General features: G+C 45.1%; 1 protein-coding gene across 3 annotated transcripts in view; it reads left to right on the top strand.

Moving 5' to 3' along the window:
- LOC134563811 (uncharacterized) overlaps nucleotides 1-21,367 on the top strand; it is a 51,273-nt gene that overhangs the window by 23,240 nt on the left and 6,666 nt on the right. Inside the window, exon 14 of one of the 3 annotated variants that reach the window (XM_063422112.1) lies at nucleotides 14,069-14,197. The exons of 1 other annotated variant lie outside the window; for it this stretch is intronic. The gene's annotated coding sequence lies outside the window, so the exon portion shown is untranslated. Of the gene's footprint in view, nucleotides 1-621; nucleotides 4,557-14,068; nucleotides 14,198-21,367 lie in introns of those variants that run through there. One more of the 3 variants, XM_063422113.1, reaches the window with a different exon arrangement.

Below are 21,367 nucleotides of genomic sequence, written 5' to 3'. Positions count from 1 at the left end.
GCAAGTTGCTAGCTTTTATATCTGTTTTTAATTATGTGACAAAGAGAAAAGGAATAATTTCGATACTAGGCTATTGGTCTTACATAAAATGTCAACATTAAGGTTGGGAACTAGGTTTTAATTAAAATTATCCATAAAATATCATTTTAAATACCAGTCATTACATACTTTAAATGTAATTAAGCTAATCAATATACAATAAGTGATAAAAATAAGAATAAGAAAACAGTGTCATTTTCGTTTAGAATCACAGCCCAGGAGCAATGCATTCCAGCAAGGAGAAAATTGGGCAAAAATGACAGGAAGCCTCCATGAATGACAAGGAGTTGCTGAGCAAATTCAGAGTAAAAAAAGAGGATTTCAGAAAGTAGAAAAGACAGATGGCCTGGGAGGAATACAGGAAAATTGCAAAGGAAGCTAGAGACAAGGTTAAGGAAGCCAAGGCCCAGGTAGAATGGAACCTGGCCAAGGATACCTAGGATAAAAGAGAGGGTTTCTATAGGGATGTTATAAGAAAGAGAAAGTCTGGGGATAATGCAGGCCCTCTGCAGCAGGAAACAGGAAACCTGACTGCCCTGGACAAAGAGAAGGATGATGTTCTTGATGAGTTCTATATCTCAGTCTTAACAGGAAGTGCTCCAGCAGCACTACCAAAGCTGAGAGCAAACTCAAACTCAGGAACTGGGATAATGAAAACCCTAAGCCCACTATGGAAAAGGATCAGGATTGAGACCACCTAAGGAACCTGAATATGTACAAGTTCATGGGAAGATCTGATGAAATTCATCTAAGGATCCCAAGGAAGCTGTCATCGTTGCTAAGACATTTTCCATTAGTTTTGAAAAACTGTAGCAGGCAGATGAAGTCCTCAATAACTGGAAAAGGCAAAATAAAACCCCCATTTATAAAAGGGGGAAAGCTGAAGACACATGGAACCGCTGACTGGTCAGTCGTAGTGCTCAGCAAGATCATGGAGCAGATTCTCCTGGAATCTATGCTAATGCACATGGAAAATGAAGAGGTGCTTGGTAACAGCCAAGATGGCTTTACAAAGGGGAAATCATGCCTGACAAATCCGGTGATCATTCTGTGATGGGGCTACAGCACTGGATCGGGGCAGAGCAACTGACATCATCTACCTGGGTTTATGCAAATCATTTGACACTGTCCCTGAAAACTTTACTTCACTATTCCTCTGGTGTATGGAAACAAAGAAAAGATTAAAAAAGCAATGTAATCAAATTACAGAGGAGTACAATGAAAGAACAAATAATAATTATTCAGGAAAAATCACATTATCCAGAAACATAATTTAAAAATTATTTTCTCTCATCAGTGAAGACTCTTAGCTTTGAAAGTCAAGTAATCTTAAAGAAAACTCTCCATAGCTCTAATTTAGCTCATCTAATCTTTTGTTCTGAAAAAAAAAATTATCTTGATCATAAAATAATGAATTTTTCTTGACTAAAATATGATCCCATAAATTTATGATTGAAATTTTATTTGGATGTCCTGTAAAGAGTCATTATGTGCACAGAAAAAAAAATAGAAAAAAAAAGAAAAAACAACAAAGCAAACAAATGAAAAGAAACAAACAAACAAAATTTGGCAGTAAAATGTAAGCTAAAAGTCCCTATTCTGAAATACTCTGACATTCTCATTAATAACAATTAAAAGCTTAGAGTAATAATATTAATAACAGCTAAAAAACACTTTCTATTCCTGTTTGATAAATCTGGAACTTTTACATTAGTTGTGGGTTTTATACCACCTATATTTAGAACATTAGAAATGTCTCTGAAATTATTTCAAAATTTAAAAAAAAGGATAAATTTTCATCCAAAAATCTTTCTCATTACATCCTAAATATCATAAGTAGTAGGCTTCACTTCAATCTGAGGTATATGGGACTTGGGGCTAAAAGTACCCTTGACATTCCTGTAAGGGGAATTCGTGCAAGTGCACTGATCTAAGGTGTGTTCTAGGACCCCTGCTTCATGTGGGATGCTCTAAGCTGAATAAAACAGCAAATACTTTTTAGGGCAGAAAATTAAATTATTGAATTGTTACTGGGTTATGATCTGAAATAAAAACCAAAACCCCAGTTTGCTAATGAATGAGAAAGCATAGCATCCTAGTTTCATTCAGCACATCTAGATCTATTGCCTCCCATCAAATTGGTGTCATAGTTAAAAGAATTTTTTACAGGCTGCATTTCCCACTAGTAAGAAATGTACTGTGAGAAATGAACTACTGTTTCTTTACTCTCAAAATGACTACTGTAGATACAGTGGCATAAATGAAAATTATTATCAGACAGATTAGCATGTCCAAATGCTATGTGTATAATATTTTTCTTTATTACAAATGTAATCCTAAAGTGAGAGGCGGTTTTTGCTTTACTTTGTGCCCATGAGCAGTGTTGGTTCTGATGATGCAGACTCTGGCTGTGTCTACAGTGTTGGGCCCACCTTAACAAACAGAGCAGCCAGTTGCATCCCTGCCACGTTTGGGGTAGAACTCAGGCTTGACTGTGCCAGCTCCCTCTCTGCTGGTGGCAGAGTGAGGCAGTGTGGCCATAGGCTCAGGCTGGAGCATGACCTCATTTCCTGATCACCTGGATGACAGGACAGCCTTAGCGTTCTCTGTGGTTTAATGCAGGTGTGGCTACTGCTTCCTGAGAAAATAGTCTATGTTTCTGCTAGTCTATGTTTCTGCAAATTTTTTGGCATGTTCAAGGTCAATACCAGGGCTTAATCCTCTCAACCCTCACCTGTGCAGTGAAGGCAATCGGAGTGCTTTGGAACCCTCTGCTTCCACCATTACCTCCTTTGTCTTGATTTCATTAGTTCAGCATTAGTGCTCTTTGCCTTCTCCTTATTTATGAAGTTCCTACTGTTGACTCTATTTCCTTTCCACCATTTTATTTCTCTGTTTCTGCATTTCATCCCTTCTGCAAAGGACATATATGTGGCTTTGGCAGTATGAATCATTTTTAATTCATTAAAACACACAAAACTTAACCTGATTTGAAATTGTCTGGAGGCACTTGGCAGTTAAACCCATCCCACTGACACATGAGGACATTAGCAGCATAATCTGCAAGTCAAGCAAGTCCTCCATGGGACAGACAGAGAATTCTTGGTAAAACTGCTTTCTTCAGTGCCTCGAGAGAGTTGTCAGTTCTAAATTACTGGCCTTTTGCTGTGGCAACTGCATTTTTTGCTGATTTTAGTACCTCTCAGTCCTTTTATGTATCTTTGATTGCTTCTTCTAAATACATAGCTTCAGCAAATGAAGCTCCTTTTTTGTTGTTGTTTTTGGGGTTTTTTTTGTATTCTTTGGTACTTATACACTACTATAAAATACATTCTTATGTATACCCCTTATTATACATTATTATGTGTACCATACCATTTGACCACAACCACAGCATCACACACAGGATATGTATCTTGTTCTCCATTTTTCTTCTGCTTGCACAGTGCTATTCTACAAAAGGCTATGGAGAGGTCACAGAGAAGTTCCAAAAAGAATGTTTCATAGTCTTCTTTGTGTTCTACGTGGTGTTCTGTCTCTGGAGTCCTGCAAAACTGATAACTTTTCCCAACTGACTATAAGAGAAATGAGGTACATGCTTCAGAACTTTGCTGCATATTTAAATCATAGATCCAAGTGAAGTACTCAAATTAAAGAGATCATACTTCATCAATATTTAAAATATTTTTATAGAGACAAATTTTCAGACCATTTACTAGTTTTCTGCTGTACAGTCCTGTGAGTTTGGAAAAGAAAATTTAATTAAACACTGCTGCGGTGCCTCCTGGAGCCACTGGCTCTCGCCCCCAGCTAGCCCAGGCACCGGGACAAGGCGCAGCCTAGGGTCAGTCTGCAGGCAGGGCGAGCAGAACTGACTCCTGTGGGCTCTGTGTCCCTGAAGGGGCTTAGGAGGGATGTGCTGGAGCAGCAAGGCAGAGGAAAAAGGAGGACCCAGAGATGGTGCAGCAGAGAAGGTTTATTAGCCTAGCTCTGAGCCCAAATCTGGACCCAGATACTGGTCGTGCACAGGGTTTTAAGGGGGACAAAAGGGGAGGAGAAAGGGGTGGGGTTGGCCGCCTCCGGCCAATGGGATACAGTCTCTAGGGTAGACAGGGGAGGGGAAAGGCACTTCGGACTAATCACAGAGAACTGGGAGGGGAAAACCAAAGGCGGGAAGGGTGATGGACACTTAACTGCAAGGTCTAAAAATATCCCCTTATGAGGGAGAAGGAGAGAACAAAGGAATATTAATTAGGGGGGGGGTAGGGGTACATAGAACTGAATTGTACAAAGAACCAAGCTTTACATACAACATTAAAGATAAAAAGAACATGCACCACCACAAAACACCAAATACATCTAGCTGTAGTAGTATCCAAACCTATAAAATTAAGCATTATATTTTACATTAGATGTATTAATACAGTTTTCTGTACAAAATATTTGATTTGGCTAATGATACAGAAATCAGTTTCATGAGTGTAAACAAAGCCCAATGTATACACAGGAAAAAATAATTCAAGTTTCATAGACATTATATTAGGTGTGCAATGCAAATACAGAGGAAGTGGAAGAGAAAAAAGAATTTTTTCCATTAAAATGACTTTATGTTGTAGTTTTACTATCCAAATTTTAATTTATGGATACAACTTAAATATTGAACTTTGGTATTTAACCTGTAGTTAGCTTTTTAGATGGAAAGCATGGTTTTGGTAGGGAATAGAGTGTTCTACATATCTGAAATATATCACCCAAAGTCAGATTTTGATATAAATTCCTATATTACATCTTTAATTAAAATTACACTTACAGTTCCAATGATTAATGTGGAGGACCAGGCATAAGCATCTTTTTTCTCAAACATTTTGACTGTTGCAACACAAAAGTTATGATTTGAAGAGAGGGTCCCATGGAGGTGGGACAGTGCTGTGCTGAACCATCTTTCTTTTCCACCTTGAGACCTGTGGTGTCATTCTTGTCATAGTCATTGTCATTCCTGACTAACTCCCTAGAGGAGTGTTCAACAGGCTGGCTGTGGGTCTGTGAATCAAATGGCAGAACAAGTATAATTTACATCATGGGCTGCAGTAGGTTAACTGTAAAAAAAGAAGCAGATCAGGCTCCCTTTCTCTTTCCTCTAGACCTAAGCAACACAGAACCTGAAAACGTGACAACTAAAACTCAAGGCATCACTGTCCTGCTGCAGCCACTGTGCAGAGGTGATGGGGTCAGTCTGCACGCGGGCTGCTCAGTGCTACGTGACTGAGGCCAGTGTTACAGTACTCTGGTCAGTCACGGTTTACTACCTGGAGGCCTTCGACCCCTGCTACAGCACTGAGCTTCCTTTCCCATTGTATGCATTTTGACTATGAGCCAACCACTTTATCCCATAAAATGACAGCCTTTATGAGCATTCTTTGAGCTCTCCCTACACGATAACATGGATGCATGACAGCAATCTCCCCTTGAGCTGAGGGGAGAATCTTAAGAAAAAATCTTAAGGTTGCTCCTCAAGGTTGACAGACTTTCTACTGGTAACAGATCTATAGGTAAGTTAAATTTGAGCTCTTTCTAAAGCTGTACCAAGACAGCATTCCAGTGATTCTCTGTGTAAGCTAGCATGTCTCTCAGAGTCTGAGATTCCTACCTGAGACTGAGATATCCTTTCTTACCCAAGGCAAAAAGGTCTCTTAGAACAAATCCTTGGTAAATGACTGATAACTAGCCAAATTAATATTAATGAAATCCATATAGTTGATTTCAGTAGGTATAAATCATTGTTCGTCTATGAGACTAAGACAGGATCTAGCCCCTATCAGGAGTTTACAAAGAAAGGGGTTCACTGTGAAATTAATCATTCAATGGGAGAGTCTCCCTTACCTTTATGCATTCTAACTCAATTCTGATTCAATTTGCATTGTATGTTTCATCCATGTAGTACGTAATAGAGTGAGCCTTGCCATCCAACTTTGTTAAATTGTGTTTTTATAAATCCATAATAAAACCATTTTTGCTGATGTATTTCATGGCAGTGCTTTGAGTGACCATAAAGGGCTCATTTGAGACAGACATGTGTAGATGCCACACCAACTTAATGTTTGATGTAGATAATTCTAGACAACCAAGCCATATTAAACTTTCTTTCAAAGAAGGAATGAAAATATAGACTAATGTATTTCCTTGTTTAGTTTGCTCATTTTTCCCCCTATAATCAAGATAATGTTGACTTTCAAAAATCCCCAGTTTAAATGCTTAATAAGTCAATCTACAGACACAGAGCATATACAAAAACAGGGCAAAAAAAAGATCTAAAAGACTTATGGATATTTTGCAGCAATAGAGCTATGCACGGCATATGTAATCTGAAGTCACTGTGCCATTGTGCTAAGAGACACTGGAGATAGGAATGTTACCTGAAGTATTATAACACTTGAACTGTCCGTCAGTCTAAACAATCAGGTAGAGTCCCATCTGCCAGAGGAGATATTTTAACCTGTTGAAACCCAGTGTGGGGTGATTTTTAAAACTGGACACAAGCAAAATTTGTGTTTCTAGTTTACCTTTATGGCAGAAATGAGAGTCTAAAAAACTTCAACAAACCCTGCTTTTCAAACTGTAATGAAAATATCAGTATGTGCTTGATGCTTGATTAAACTATGACCTATCTCTGTATCACTTTGTGTGCAATCCAGCTGTAATAACACCCATTTTCAGAAAGGTTTTGCCTCCCTGTAAAGTCAGGGGATTTGTACTTCCTAGGGAATGAGTGGATAGCATGCACTTCACATCTTAACCATCTGAGTTTGAGATTAAGCACTCTCACCCAGTGTTTATGTACAGGTATTCCACTAAACATCAAAACCTTTCCTTTTTAAAAGGAAACAAAAATAACTAATGAGCCTACCTGAGGCAAAAATCTGCCAAAGTTGACATATTTTAAACCACCAGCAAAAGATGCTGTCCAGGGTGTTCAGCTTGAGGACAGCCATTAAAATTTTGATGATTCCCTTGGACCTGAAGTACAAGTACCAAAATTTGTATTTACAACCATTTAGATTGCAACTGACAACCAAGAGATTATCCCCAGAAGAACCAGTCTGTTTAACAAATTTACGCCTTTACAGGAAGACACTGATCCCTTCTAGTTTGCATGCCTCATCAGCTTTCTTTTATGCAGATATTCATAGATGCAGAAGAGTCTTCCAGGAAAAAAACACTGCTGTATCTATGGGGACAAAATTTGATCAGATTGCAGAAAGATCAGATATTTGCTATGAGAATCTGTGCTTAATTTGGCATTCCGTTTATGCTCTGACTTTCTACCAACAATGTTTGCACCCTGAATAAATTCATTTTTGGCATCAGAGATATTTTCATGTAAAATTTATCTGTCATAACCCAGCACCACGGCTTTCCCATTTCATGCAACAGCAAGTGCCATTTAGAGAACTGAAAGGCTGACAAAAGACCAGCAGCCTCACCCAGGCAAGTCTTAGCCAATCACAAGTACTAATAAATAGTTGAACAGCATCCAAGCAAATAAATTCTTGAGTGGTGAGCTCAGCTGTCACAGTTTTTCATTCTGGTAGCAGTTCCCCATTGCAGCAGGAGGCATGGCTAGCTGGAGCCTCTGACACTTAGCCTCTTGTCTACCAACACATCCATGCTTTTTATGAAGCAGGTAACAACTCACTACAGAGGCATTTTTAAGATCTTATTTTACTTGTCATTATCCTTCTGTGATTTTGTTAGCAATAAATTCAATTAGTATCTCTAATTTGAATCTGTTTCTCTCTGAATTTGAATGATGGTATTCTGTGGCCGAGTTTCTCAGGTATCGTGGGCATGATATGCTCACAGATACCATTTGAGCTATTCCAAACTAGGCCAAACTAGGCCTCAGGCCTGGGCCTAGTAGGCCGCAAAACGTTCAGCATACGTAGTAGCAGATAAACTTATCTCCTACTAGGTATGTGTTAAGGTATGGCCACTCGCAGCATAGAGGTAATGGCACTAGATCTCCGTAGCCACCTTAATCCTAGATTGCTTACATACTTCTGTATGTTCACCGCCTATCATAGTGCACCTGCTAACTGTAAACTATTCGCTCTGTACTTAATCGGCCATCTCGCGGAATAAAGCGGGGTACGTGCTGGAAACCATACTGGTTGGTCTTGCGTTACTCTAGTCCCCAGTCTTTCCAGGGTTCAACAACAGTGGCGCCCGAAACTTAGAGACAGAGCCCTGGATTTTAATGAAATATAAACTTCGATGCTGTGTGATTATTTAGCTTAAATGCTGTGGATTATTTAGCTTCAATGCTGTCAATTAATTAGCTTAAATGCTGGAAGACCTCGCTTGATTTCGGACGTGTGTGTGTCGCTTGCGATCTACAGTCTGGAATTTCCGAGGCAGGCTGGGGAGCGTCGGCTGATTGGATTGATTAGAAGGCGACAGTGCCACCCACTGTCAGCGGAAAGAAGGTAAGAGCAGCGGCGCGGATGGATTCACTCACGGAACGCGATTACATAGCTGCCACGCAGCTGTTAGCGTCCATTGTCTCGAAACGGGGCGAAAAGATCAGAGATTCTGATATAAATCAGCTGGCCCAATGGGCTAAAAAGAGAGGAAAGTTACAGCAGCCCTCGCTTTTGTTCAGCGAGACAGAATGGAAGGAGATCGGAGATTTACTGTGGGACTCGGTAGTTTCACTGGGGAAAGACGCGAAACTCTGTTCAGAGTTAGGCGTCACGTGGAAGAAAATTATAAATATGCTACAAACCTTTGCCGCGGAGCGCAGAGCTGCCCAAGCCGCGATATCCACACTGGAGAGAACGGCCCCTTGCTCTCCTGAACCGGAGACCGTTTCTTCCAAAGCGGAAGAGTGGAAAAAAGTATCCAGGGTTGCGAGATTTTTCGGAATTAATTCCACGCATCCGGTGAAAGGGAACGCGGCCCCCCTCTGCTCGTCCCTTCATGATGTGGTAGACGTAGCCAGCCATGCGGTTGAGAGACCGAGCGAGAAGCCGGAAGTGTCCTTGCCGCGGTTCGGCGAGAAAGGCGTGGGGGAGGAGACGAGCCAGCCGCCAGACCTGAGGGGCGTGGCGAAAGAGGAGGCAGGCGGGACCGGCAGCGGCGCAGGGCGGGCACAAGTGACGCAGCAAGGAGGCGGACTCAGAGGCGGTGCCACCGGCGGAGTGGAGCCGAACCCCTCCCCACCGGAACGGGAGCTGACGTCAGCTGGCCACATGACAAAAACAAAAACAGAGAACATGGCGGCGCCCATGTCCGGATCGGACAACGTGAGTTCGATTCAACCTGAGATCCCTGCACCCCCACAGCCTGCATCAGTGGGACCCGCCACCCACCCACAGGCGTCTCACTGTCCTCTGCCAGAATCTGACTCGGATGAGGAAGTTTTGAAACCTGATAACAGCTGTGCAACGCAATCGCCGGAAAAGCTGCAGAGGTCAACGGAGCTGCAGCAAATTATAGCAGAGCTTGCTAAGCTCTCTAACCGGCAAAGTCAGCTGGAACAAAGGACATTTGAATTATCCAAAACGTTCCCGCAGAAACCATGTACCGTACAACCTCTGTCGTCAATACACAGCCAGCAGGCATTGCCATCCAATGCCCAGCAGATGGCGCTGCCTGCCGAACAACCTGATCCGCTTCTGAACCGCTGGGCCGAAGTTAAAAAACATGCCATCCTCGATAAGGACTTTGAAGCAGCCAATGTTATAGCTTGCCCTGTGGTGATTGAGCAGAACGTTGCCAGATGGCAACCACATGAATGGAAAGTACTGCAATCTGCAAAGCAGACAGTTAGCCAGTATGGAATTCGTGCGGAAGCTTCTAAAAGTATTATCCAATACATCTTCACTGCTGACCTCTTGTGCCCTGCTGACAGTTCTAATAGTGCAGCACTTCTGCTCACGCCATCCCAATTTCTCATTTTTGAAAGAGAGTGGAGACGCCTGGCAACCGAGGAAGCCAATAGGCATCAAACAGTGGGAGATCCATTTTATGGGATTCAGCCGGACATGCTGACGGGCCAAGGAGCCTATGCCACAACGAATGTACAGCTGACTTTTCCCATCGAAATCCATCAACTCTCCCAGTCATTAGCCTACAGAGCTTTGCTGTTGGTGCCAGACAAAAAGAAGCCTCCATCCTATGCCAACATCAAGCAAGGAGCCACCGAATCGTTTGCTCAATTTATTGATCGTCTTTCTACGGCATTGAGAGATGCCCCAGATCTGCCTGAGGAGGTGCGAGACCATCTGTTTCGTTCTCTGGCATTTGAGAATGCCAACGCACGCATGAAAACCATCCTGGCCTCCCTCCCTCAAGGCTGTGGCGTGGACGAAATGTTGGTGAGAGCAGCGAGAGCAGAACAGACGAACCAAACAGCAGCTTTCACAGCGGCAATGCAAAACGCAATGCAGCAACAGGGACATGTTATCGCAGCTGCATTGACAGGAAAGCCCTTTAACCGTTTTACTAATAACAAAAAATCAGCGGCAAAGTCCCAGTGCATCCGCTGTGGTGAAATGGGTCATTTCAGGCGGACCTGCCAAAAGCCTGTTTGGTGTCACAACTGCAATGTGGACACTCATGCCACAGAGGTCTGCAGGAAACAGGGAAACTTCACGGCCAGCGCGCCGAGGCAGCGTGCCAAGACACAAATCGATGCCTCAGCCCACCGGACCCCAAAAATGACTCATTGAGACAGACCAGACCTGCTGCGTGGAGAAGCGTTGGTGTGGACATAACAGCAGCAGAAGAGGTCACCTTACAAGATAAAGAAGTCACCCTAATCCCAACTGATGTCTCTGAACCCATCTATAATACAATTTCCTCAGCTGGAGGTTTGATATTGGGAGGAGCCTCCACAAGCAAACAGGGTATTATGGTGGTGCCAGGAGTCATCAATGCAGATTACACTGGACAGTTAAAAGTAATGGTTTATGCCCTGCAGCCTCCTGTGACAATCCCAAAGGGGAGCAGGATTGCTCAGATCATTCCCTTTGAGAACATCCTGCCACGTCGTCAGTCCCACAAGCAGCCTGCGGAAGCCGAAGGCGGAGCTGGGAGCTTTGAATCTATGGGACACAATGTTTTCCTTACAGCGGATTTACACGAGCGGCCACGGATTGCAGTGAAGCTGCAACGGGGCGATGAAATTATTGGCATGGAACCACTTCCAGACACCGGCGCAGACATATCTTTAATTAACAAATTACATTGGCCTTCTCATTGGCCTTTGAAATCCCCCTATACCCGCGTTGTGGGCGTAGGAGGCCTGACTGTTCCCTCAATAAGCGCAGATCCTATTCGGATCATCTTTGAAGATGGACAAGTGGTTGTGGCTCATCTATATGTTGTGCCAATGCATGAAGAGATTCTGGGGCTGCTAGGAAGAGATGTGCTTTCCCAAATAGGGATGGTTTTGACTACTGACCGGTATTTTCCTTAGTGGCCACTGCAGAGCAGCCACCCATTTTAAAAATCACCTGGTTAACTGATACCCCTGTGTGGGTTGAGCAGTGGCCAATGACAGAGAAGAGGCTGCGAATTACCAAGCAATTGGTGCAGGAACAATTAGAAGCAGGTCACATTCGACCCTCAGTGAGTCCATGGAACACACCGATTTTTGTCATCCCTAAAAAATCAGGGAAATGGAGACTGCTACATGACCTTCGTAAGGTTAATGAGCAGATGCAAGCGATGGGTGCTCTGCAACCAGGCTTGCCAGCACCGACCATGATTCCTCAAGGGTGGGACATTGTGATCATCGATTTGAAGGACTGTTTTTTCACTATCCCGCTCCACCCTCAAGATACTCAGCGCTTTGCCTTCACTGTGCCATCTATTAACAGAGCAGCGCCAGCACAACGATATGAATGGGTAACCCTTCCTCAGGGAAGTCGTACCTCGCCTACCATGTGCCAGATATTCGTCAATTGGGCTTTGCAGCCAATTCGTCAGCGTTTTTTCAATGCAATAATTTATCACTACGTCGATGACATCCTTGTTGCTACTAAGGAGCCTCTGCCCACAGAGGACTTGGACTGGCTAGTCACACAGTTAAAACATCGTGGTCTGCCTGTGGCCCCGGAAAAAATACAACGATCAGCCCTGTGGAAGTACTTAGGATGGCTGATCACGAGTGCACAAATCCGGCCGCAGAAAATTACTTTACATACCAACATTTCAACGTTATATGATGCTCAGAGACTTTTTGGAGACCTGCAATGGGTTCGTACCATTGTAGGAATCACCAATGAGGACTTGCAACCGTTTCTACCATGGCTACATGGTAATGATGCCAGTAGCCTTCGACAATGTACCCCTGAACAGCAACGAGCCTTAGTCAAGGTGTCAGAGAAGCTACAACGGGGTTGGAGCATTCGCCGCATAGAACACCTGCCACTGTCACTGTTCCTCTCCAACGCAGATGTCTGTCCGTTTGCCATCATTTTTCAATGGCAAAAGAAAAAGGGGGAACACCAGTCTGGGTTAAAATCGACAGCTGGTGTGATTGAATGGGTGTTCTTGCCGGTGCAGCCAAAGAGTCGTGTTATGACAAGAACAGAAGCCCTTGCCGCGCTCATCAGGAAAGGGAGAGATAGGATTTTAGAGATTGATGGGGAAGAACCGGCAGATATCAGTGTTCCGATCAGAAATGAAGATCTGGACTGGAAGCTGAGACATTCTGTGGAGCTGCAAGAAGCATTGTTGGGTTTTACAGGTGTGGTTCACAACCGACAGCCAAAGGGTCCGATGTGGACTCTGATTGCACGCCATCAGTGGCTGGAGAAGCCTTTGTGTTCCATGACACCTGTGGAAGGCAGAACAGTTTATACAGATGCTGGCCGAAAGACACAAAGAGCTGTGTGTGTGTGGAAACAGCAAGGAGAATGGAAGCAGCATTTAATCCACAGTGAAGCCGGAGACAGCTTGCAGACCCTGGAACTGGGAGCAGTGTGTTGGGCTTTGCAAACCTGGAATAAGGAACCTCTTAATGTGGTGTCAGATTCTTTGTATGTGGTTGGAGTGGTACAAAGAATCGAAGATGCACTCATTAAGACCACTCAGAATCAGCGCCTCGGAGAACTATTTCTATGACTGAGGAGCATACTCAGACAGCGTCAGCATGCCTTTTGCGTGATGCACATTCGTAGTCATCAGTGCAGCAATGGTTTGGGAGAAGGCAATGCACGGGCAGATGCTGCAGTCAGTTGCGTTGCCCATGTCCCTCCCGAAAGCAAATTTGTAAGAGCTCGCAACAGCCACGAGAATTTCCATCAGAATGCTAGAGCTTTGCGTCGTCAATTTCAAATATCTATGAACGATGCACAGGGGATTGTGCGTGCCTGCCCTCAATGCAGTCATCACGGGCCAGGTCTTGGCCTAGGCACGAATCCTCGAGGAATGAAAGCCCTGGAACTGTGGCAAATGGATGTAACACACATCCCAGAGTTTGGAAGGTTGAAATATGTTCATGTCACTATTGACACCTACTCCAAATTCATTTGGGCCACAGCACAAACTGGGGAAAGAGCTCTGCACGTTGAGAGACATTTGACTGTTTGCTTTTCAGTGATGGGAGTGCCTGCAGAAATCAAAACTGACAGTGGTCCAGCTTATGCGGGACAACGAGTTGCTAGGTTTCTGCAAAAGTGGGGAGTCAAATATACTACCGGGATTCCTCACTCTCCTACTGGCCAAGCCATTGTGGAATGGGCTCATCGGACGCTGAAAGAGTATCTCACAAAACAGAAGCAAAGCAATGACCTCGATGTGACCAATCGTTTATCTAAAGTACTGTTCACTTTAAATTACTTATGCCTAGCAGAAGGGCGAGAAGAGCCTGCAGTTGTCATCCACCACCAGGCTGTGAAAGAAGGGAGACCACAAGCAATTCCAGGACTTTACGTATATCATAGGGACATGAGAACGGGTGAATGGCAGGGACCCAGTCCAGTCTTGTTTAATGGTCGCGGTTATATGTGTGTTTCTGCAGGAGAAGCAGGACCTGTCTGGGTGCCGAGTCGCTTTACTCGTGCGTGTCCACAGGAAAAGATACCAACCGGCGGTGACACTCCTAGAGACACTCACAGAGACAGCGACGACTTGCCTGAAGCACCTCAAGAAGACGTGGAGAGTGCTGAAAATTGACTGTTTTAATACTATATCATTGCACTGTTATTGTGTGATACTTAGAGGCACGATAAGTTATTGGTTAGGGTTTTAGGTTGATAGCCTGCGTGCTACACTGTGTGCTTTTCACAATGGGTGAAATGTTAAGCATGAGGGTGTTGGTTTTAATCAGTGTGGTAGTAAAAACAAGAGCAGGGATGTTTAACATTGACACAAGGGAGAACATGTGGGTTACTTGGGCCAAACAAACTAAACAGGATTCCTTTTGTTTATCTCTAGCGACACCATCCAATCCTTTTAGAACCTGCTTGATTGGAGTTCCACTGACCTCCATGGCAGAGTTCAAGTCTTTAACCCCTGTCAGCATTGACCCAAAAGGTGCTTTAGGGCCACAAGCTGCTGCCATAGCGCGAAACCTTAGAACTGCTGGTCCAGAACCTCAGGAGTTTGATCTTTTAGGTTCTGTGCCAGGAAACTATTGTCTTGTCTTTGGGCGCTTTGCAGTGAATTCAAGTCTATTAATCATAGATGAGCAGCAATTGAAAGGCCACGCTACGTGGCTGTCCCCTCATTCACCATTGTATTACAATTACTCTGAGTATTGTAATAGTTGGGTCAGATCTGTCACGCAATTGACAACAGCTGCTAAGAGATTGCCACCAGGAATCTTTTTAGTTTGCAGAGATAGAGCATGGTCCACAGTACCTCCAAACAGTGTCGGAGGACCGTGTTATTTTGGTAAACTAACTCTGTTCGCACCTAGTATTCACCAGGTTCTAGGCTTGCCAAGGAAGGCTCAACGAGTCAAGCGCAGTATGTCTCAACTAGGTCCTGACTGCAGAGATCAAGTTAAGTTATGGCAGCCTGCAGCCGTGATCTCAGCATCCATTTTTGCCCCAGGAGTTGCTTCAGCACAAGCCCTCACACAACTGAAACATTTAGCCTGCTGGACAGGGAAACAGATTAACATAACGACGAAGTTGTTGAGTGAGCTTGCTGAAGATGTTAGTGGCATTCGCCATTCAGTGCTCCAGAACCGAGCCGCGATTGACTTCCTTCTTTTGGCTCAGGGGCATGGATGCGAAGAGTTTGAAGGCATGTGCTGCATGAATTTATCAGACCACTCACGGTCGATACATCAGCAGTTAGCGCAGTTGAGGGACAACATGAAACACCTTGTAGTTGAAAACACTCCGTTTGACAATTGGCTGAAGTCTTGGAATCTCACCGGGTGGATTGTGGATTTAATTCGTTTTGGTATAATGATCTTTATTGCTGTCATAGTAGTTCTGACAATAGTGCCTTGCTTGATACAATGCATGCGCAAATTAGCCGACCGTGCCTTAACGTCAGTTTGGATAGCCCAAAAAGAAAGAGGGGGAACTGTGGCCGAGTTTCTCAGGTATCGTGGGCATGATATGCTCACAGATACCATTTGAGCTATTCCAAACTAGGCCAAACTAGGCCTCAGGCCTGGGCCTAGTAGGCCGCAAAACGTTCAGCATACGTAGTAGCAGATAAACTTATCTCCTACTAGGTATGTGTTAAGGTATGGCCACTCGCAGCATAGAGGTAATGGCACTAGATCTCCGTAGCCACCTTAATCCTAGATTGCTTACATACTTCTGTATGTTCACCGCCTATCATAGTGCACCTGCTAACTGTAAACTATTCGCTCTGTACTTAACCGGCCATCTCGCGGAATAAAGCGGAGTACGTGCTGGAAACCATACTGGTTGGTCTCGCGTTACTCTAGTCCCCAGTTTTTCCAGGGTTCAACAACAGTATTCAATGAGTGATCTCTCTCAGTCTGTATCTCAACCCATGGACCCTTCATTATATTTTCTCTCCCCTGTCCAACTGTGAAAGGGAGTGAGAGGGGTGCTTTGTTGGGTACCTGGCCCAGGGTCAATCCACTATAATAGACTGAAGATTATATATTCAAAAGGCACCATGACACCCACTGTCACGGTGCTGTTTCGAGACCTCAGCGTCTCCACGCATGGCTAGCCCAGGCACCGTGACAAGGGACGAGGACCAGTTCGTACGCCGAGCGACGATACTGATTCCTGTGGGTTCTTGTTATGAGAGATCTTTGGCAGCAGTCTTAAAATGACGAAGCAGAGGCAGGGTGGGAGGCAGCAAGGTAGCGATGTTTATTGTGCAGCAAGCACAATATACCCACCTGCGCCTGCTCTCGCAACTGCCCCGAGGGCAGTTCTGCGTACACTTTTATACAGAGGGTGTCAGGGAGGGGTAAAGGTGAAACAACCAATAGAGGGAGTTATAGGGACCGTTAGACAGGTGCAATATTCAACTTTTGCCAACCAGGGGACAGGGAGAAATACAAAACTCGCGGGCTTTCTGACAGACAGAAAACTGACAGTTACGTCACTTGCCTCAGGGGTACACGTGGATGTGGAGAGAACACAGGAACATATAACAAACTTAATAAACTAAATTTCACACACCGCCACATCTCCCTCTTTTTCTTTTAATAAGATGAGCAAACCTGGCATGGAGGAGGCTGCTGTTCAGACTCAGAAAAGCTGTCTCTGAACCCTGACTGCACGGACCACCACTGCTCCTCATAGAGGCTCTTGTCCTCCCAGGACTTTTCTAAGTTATCCAATTCAATTTCCTCAGGAACAGTTGCCATGGAGACACAGTTCACAGCCGGCTTTGGGGGAGATGTAGTACCAGACATAAACTTACGAATCATCTTTCTAATAGAACATATCACAAGTAAAGTAATTATAAATACAAATAATACAAACAAACAGGTTTTCAAAATGGATCCAGACCAACCCAAGAGTCCCAAGTTCTTAAAAAGGTCGATGAACCAGTCTGATGTCTCTTCTTTGATTTCGCTCACCAAGTCCCTCATTTTTTGATGGCTTCTTTGATGTCCTCAGTTGTAGCTGTGGCTGAGGTTTTGCTGATGCGAATGTGGTCTTGGCCTGTAGGTGTAGCGAGGGTGGCCCAGACGTTTGCCTCCTTCTGAGGGATGATTCTGGCATGATGGGCAGCCAGGAGGGTGGTGAGGAGGAGAATCATCAGCAGGAAATGTGCCATGGTTGTGGACTTTCCCTGGTCTGGGTTGGATCTATCACACTAAAAAACTGAAAAACAGACTTTAAAACACATAATAATTAGCATGATGGTTGAAAATAAGAAAAAGGTGAGGGGCCCTCCCATTCCCAGAGAATGGGCAGGGTCAGCCAGGTGCAATTTTGCCTTTTGCGGCGCAGTGCCGCAGAAGCGACTTGCGGTACATTTTCCCTTCTCTCCCCCTGCTTTTTCCTAAAGGGCTTCACCCATTTTGCAGGGACCCATCTGAGCCCAGTGGGCGTGGAGACGCAGGCATACGCTCGTCCCCACGTCACTAGGTCATATGGGTCACTAGGTCACTAGGTCATATGGGCCTTCTCCGCTCTCAGGAGACCTGAGTAGGACTGGTGGCTTTTCTTTTTGTTGGAAATCAGAACTTGATCCGAAGTGTCTCACGACTGGTGGGTTAAACACCTCAAAACTGCAGTTAAGAAAATTGATCGTGTACAGTGCCCTGGCTAAACGGATAGAGGGAGGCTCAATCTTCAGTACCTGCTGTTGTTGTGCAAGGACCCTTTTGATTTCTTGATGAGTCCGTTCCAAAATCGCTTGGCCTGTGTGGGAGTGTGGGATGCCTGTTTTGTGCTCCACTCCCCATTGCTGCAGGAAGCTGCAGAACTCACCTGACTTGTACGCTGGGCCATTGTCAGTTTTGAGACCTTTGGGATACCCATAAAGGAGAATGCCTGGATGAGGTGTTTAATGACATCCTGTGCCTTCTCTCCTGGTTGCGCAGAGGCGTAAACTGCACCTGAGGAAGTATCTACAGATACATGAACGTATTTCTGTCTTCCAAATTCTGCAATGTGTGTGATGTCTGTTTGCCAGAGCTCTCAGCTTTGAAGCCTGTGAAGATTGACTCCAACATGCAGTGTGGGCACGGCGTGGGACTGACACAATGGACATGAGCCGACAATTGCCTTGGCCTGCTGACGTGTGAGGTGGAAACGTCTGACCAGGCTTGGCACATTCTGGTGGAAAAGCCGATGACTGAGCTTTGCCTGTTCGAATATGTTTGGCAATGGGGCTATTGCTGCAGGAGCAGTGAGGGCGTCAGCTCTCCTGTTACCCTCAGCAATAAACCCTGGCAAATCAGTGTGTGATCTCGTGTGCATCACATAAAACAGATGCTCTTGGTGGGAGACAAGCTTTACAAGCTTTGAGAGCAGCTCATACAGAGCGGTGTTGGACACCTCTTGTAAGATGGCCTGATCTGCCCTAGATACCACCCCAGCCACGTACGCGGAGTCAGTTACTAAATTGAATGATTCAGGAAACCTCTCAAAGGCTCTAACGGCTGTGGCCAACTCAGCAATCTGAGGTGATCCAATCACCTCCTGAACATCTTCTTCCCACTGCTGAGTTTCAGGATTCTCCCAAGTCAGAACTGACTTGTGAGAAGCCCCAGACGCGTCTGTGAAAACTGTCAGAGCTTTGAGGGGCTTTCTGCTCTGAATACTTTGCATTGCCAATGTGAATGCTGTTTCTGAATTGAACAATTTGTGGGCCAGCCGATGAATTGAAATTTGGCCTGTAAAGGAATCTAGGGCAAATTGCAATGCTTCATTCTCTTGAAGCAGGTGTTCTAACATGGATGTTGTCATTTGGCCCATTTCCAAGCCAGCTGGCATGTGAATGCACTCAAAGTCACAACCAGACAGATCTTTCATCCGCACTCTCGCTTTGTGGATGAGCTCAGCCATGAGCTCCTGTGGCTGTGTCATTCTTTTGGGCTGCTGGTGGCTGAGAAAGACCCACTCTATAACCAGCAGAGGATCTCTCCCGCCTTGGCCCTTGTTACCTTGTGTGGGTGTTTTTGCAGACTGGTCCCACTGAAAAATGATGCCATACAGATGCGGCAGCTTTCCTAGGATGATGAAATGGAAAGGCAGGTCTGGGTCACACCTGTGTGCCTGTCTGGAAGACATTGCATTTTGAACCTTTTCAAGTGCTGTTTTTGCCTCTGGAGTAAGTACCCTAGGCGAACTCAGCTCCTCTCCCCCTTTCACAAGATTGAAAAGAGGGGCTAGGTCCTCAGTAGTCAGACCCAGCCAGGGCCTTACCCAATTCAAAGCACCACAGAGTTGGTGGGCATCAGCAAGGGTCTGGACTTTTGTCCTGATCTCCAATTTCTGCGGCACAATGGTCCGCTTACCTATTTCCAAGCCCAGGTACTTCCAGGGTGGCATCTTCTGAATCTTGTTTGCCTGCAGCTCAAAACCTGCAGCAACTAACGAATCTGTTACAAGGCCAAGTGTGTGTGTCAGTGCATCATCTGTCGGGGCACCCACAAGTATATCATCCATATAGTGATAGATGATTACTTCCTTCGTGGCTGCTCTCACAGGGGACAACAAGGAAGCGACAAACTGCTGACACAGAACTGGAGAGACTTTCAGACCTTGTGGAAGCACACGCCAGTGATATCGCTTCCTTGGGGCCTCTCGGTTGATGGAAGGAACCGAAAAAGCAAAACGTGGAGCATCGTCAGGGTGTAGAGGAATTTGGAAGAAACAATCTTTTATGTCAATGACTGCCAGATTCCAATCTCAAGGGAGCATGGTTGGGGAGGGCATTCCTGGTTGGAGAGACCCCATATCTTCGATAACATTATTAATTTGGAGGGGGTCATGAAGGAGCCGCCACCGTGTCTTGTCAGCTTTCCAAATTACAAAGACAGGTGAATTCCAAGGAGAATTAGTCTCCTCGATATGACCCTTTTTCAATTGCTCTTCTACGAGCTCCTGAAGCACCTGTAATTTCTCCTTTGCCAGCGGCCACTGTTCCACCCAGACTGGGTTATCAGTTTTCCAATTCAGTTTTTGGATGTGGCGCTTCTCAGCGGCCGCTGCCCAAAAATTTTGTGGGGGTTCAGGAATGCTAATTGTGACTCCCCACTGGGCCATGAGGTCTCTACCAAGCAGTGGCTCTTCATAATCTAAAACAAAAGGACGTACAGATGCCAATTGTCCATTTGGTCTCCTTACTTTCACCACGCTCTTAGATTGCCGTGCCAATTGAAGGCCTCCCACACCTTGGACGTGATCTGCCATGTCCTCCAGTGGCCAGTGCGTTGGCCAGTCCTTGATTGGGACGAGAGTCAGGTCTGCTCCTGTGTCAAAAAGCAGATCTTTATCAAAGGATTCCCCACCCAATATAAATGTACACTTCACCCTGGGTTTCTGTGTTGTTACTTTGTGTACTTTGTTAACTGTGACTGTGTTGTTCTGGAGGCCAAAGCACCCGAATGAGATGGCCTGTGCAATTATCTGCCCTTTTGGCAAGAATGTGGGTGGGTGAATACAACGCAGCCAGAGGATGAGGCGTTTGGGACAGTTAACAAGTCGCCCAGGAAGAACCTCAATCTCTTGCGGAGTGTGTTTGCAGTCCCCAACGATGATGTACTTACTGCACTCTACCAATGGCCAGTCGCTGACACTGCAAGGATCTACGATAACAAAATGCCAGTCGTGGTCACTTAGAATCAGAGGCTCTGTGATCTGCAACCTTTAAGGTTCATAAAGAGAATTAGTTGTTAAAATTGGTTTTGCAAGTTCAAATTCAGGAGAGAGAATTCTCCAGTCCGGTGTGTTTTCACAAATTGGTTGACCCCCTTTTGACTTCCCCACCTGGTCCACCCGATTAGAGTCCTCGCGCTGGGTGGACCTGCGCTCCCTTTTTAGTTTTTTGGCTGTTGCTGAAAAGGTGGAGGAGTCCCAGGTGTTCGGGGCGTTGTCGTATGTCCTTGGTGTTTGTGAGGACAGGAGGCAGCCCAGTGTCCTTCTCCGCAGAAGTAGCACTGCTGTTGCTGCTTGCCATGGAAGGACGAGTGGCGTTGGAAAGGCTTGTGCAGCGTCTGGCCTGCAGGGGATGCTTGAGCCACATGTGGAGGTTGCGGGAGAGAATATGCCAGAGCTGGTTGAGTCTGAGTCCCATGGCTGAGGAAAGGGACCTTGGCCTGACACACTTGGAGCATGGAATGAAGTGTGCGGGGTGGATCTAGAGGAAGACTTAAAATTGCTGAACGACACAAATCATTTGCATTAACAAA

The sequence above is a fragment of the Prinia subflava genome, chromosome Z (genome assembly GCF_021018805.1).
Source record: "Prinia subflava isolate CZ2003 ecotype Zambia chromosome Z, Cam_Psub_1.2, whole genome shotgun sequence".
NCBI classification, from domain to species: Eukaryota; Metazoa; Chordata; class Aves; order Passeriformes; family Cisticolidae; genus Prinia; species Prinia subflava.
This window is presented reverse-complemented; position numbering and strand designations above follow the sequence as displayed.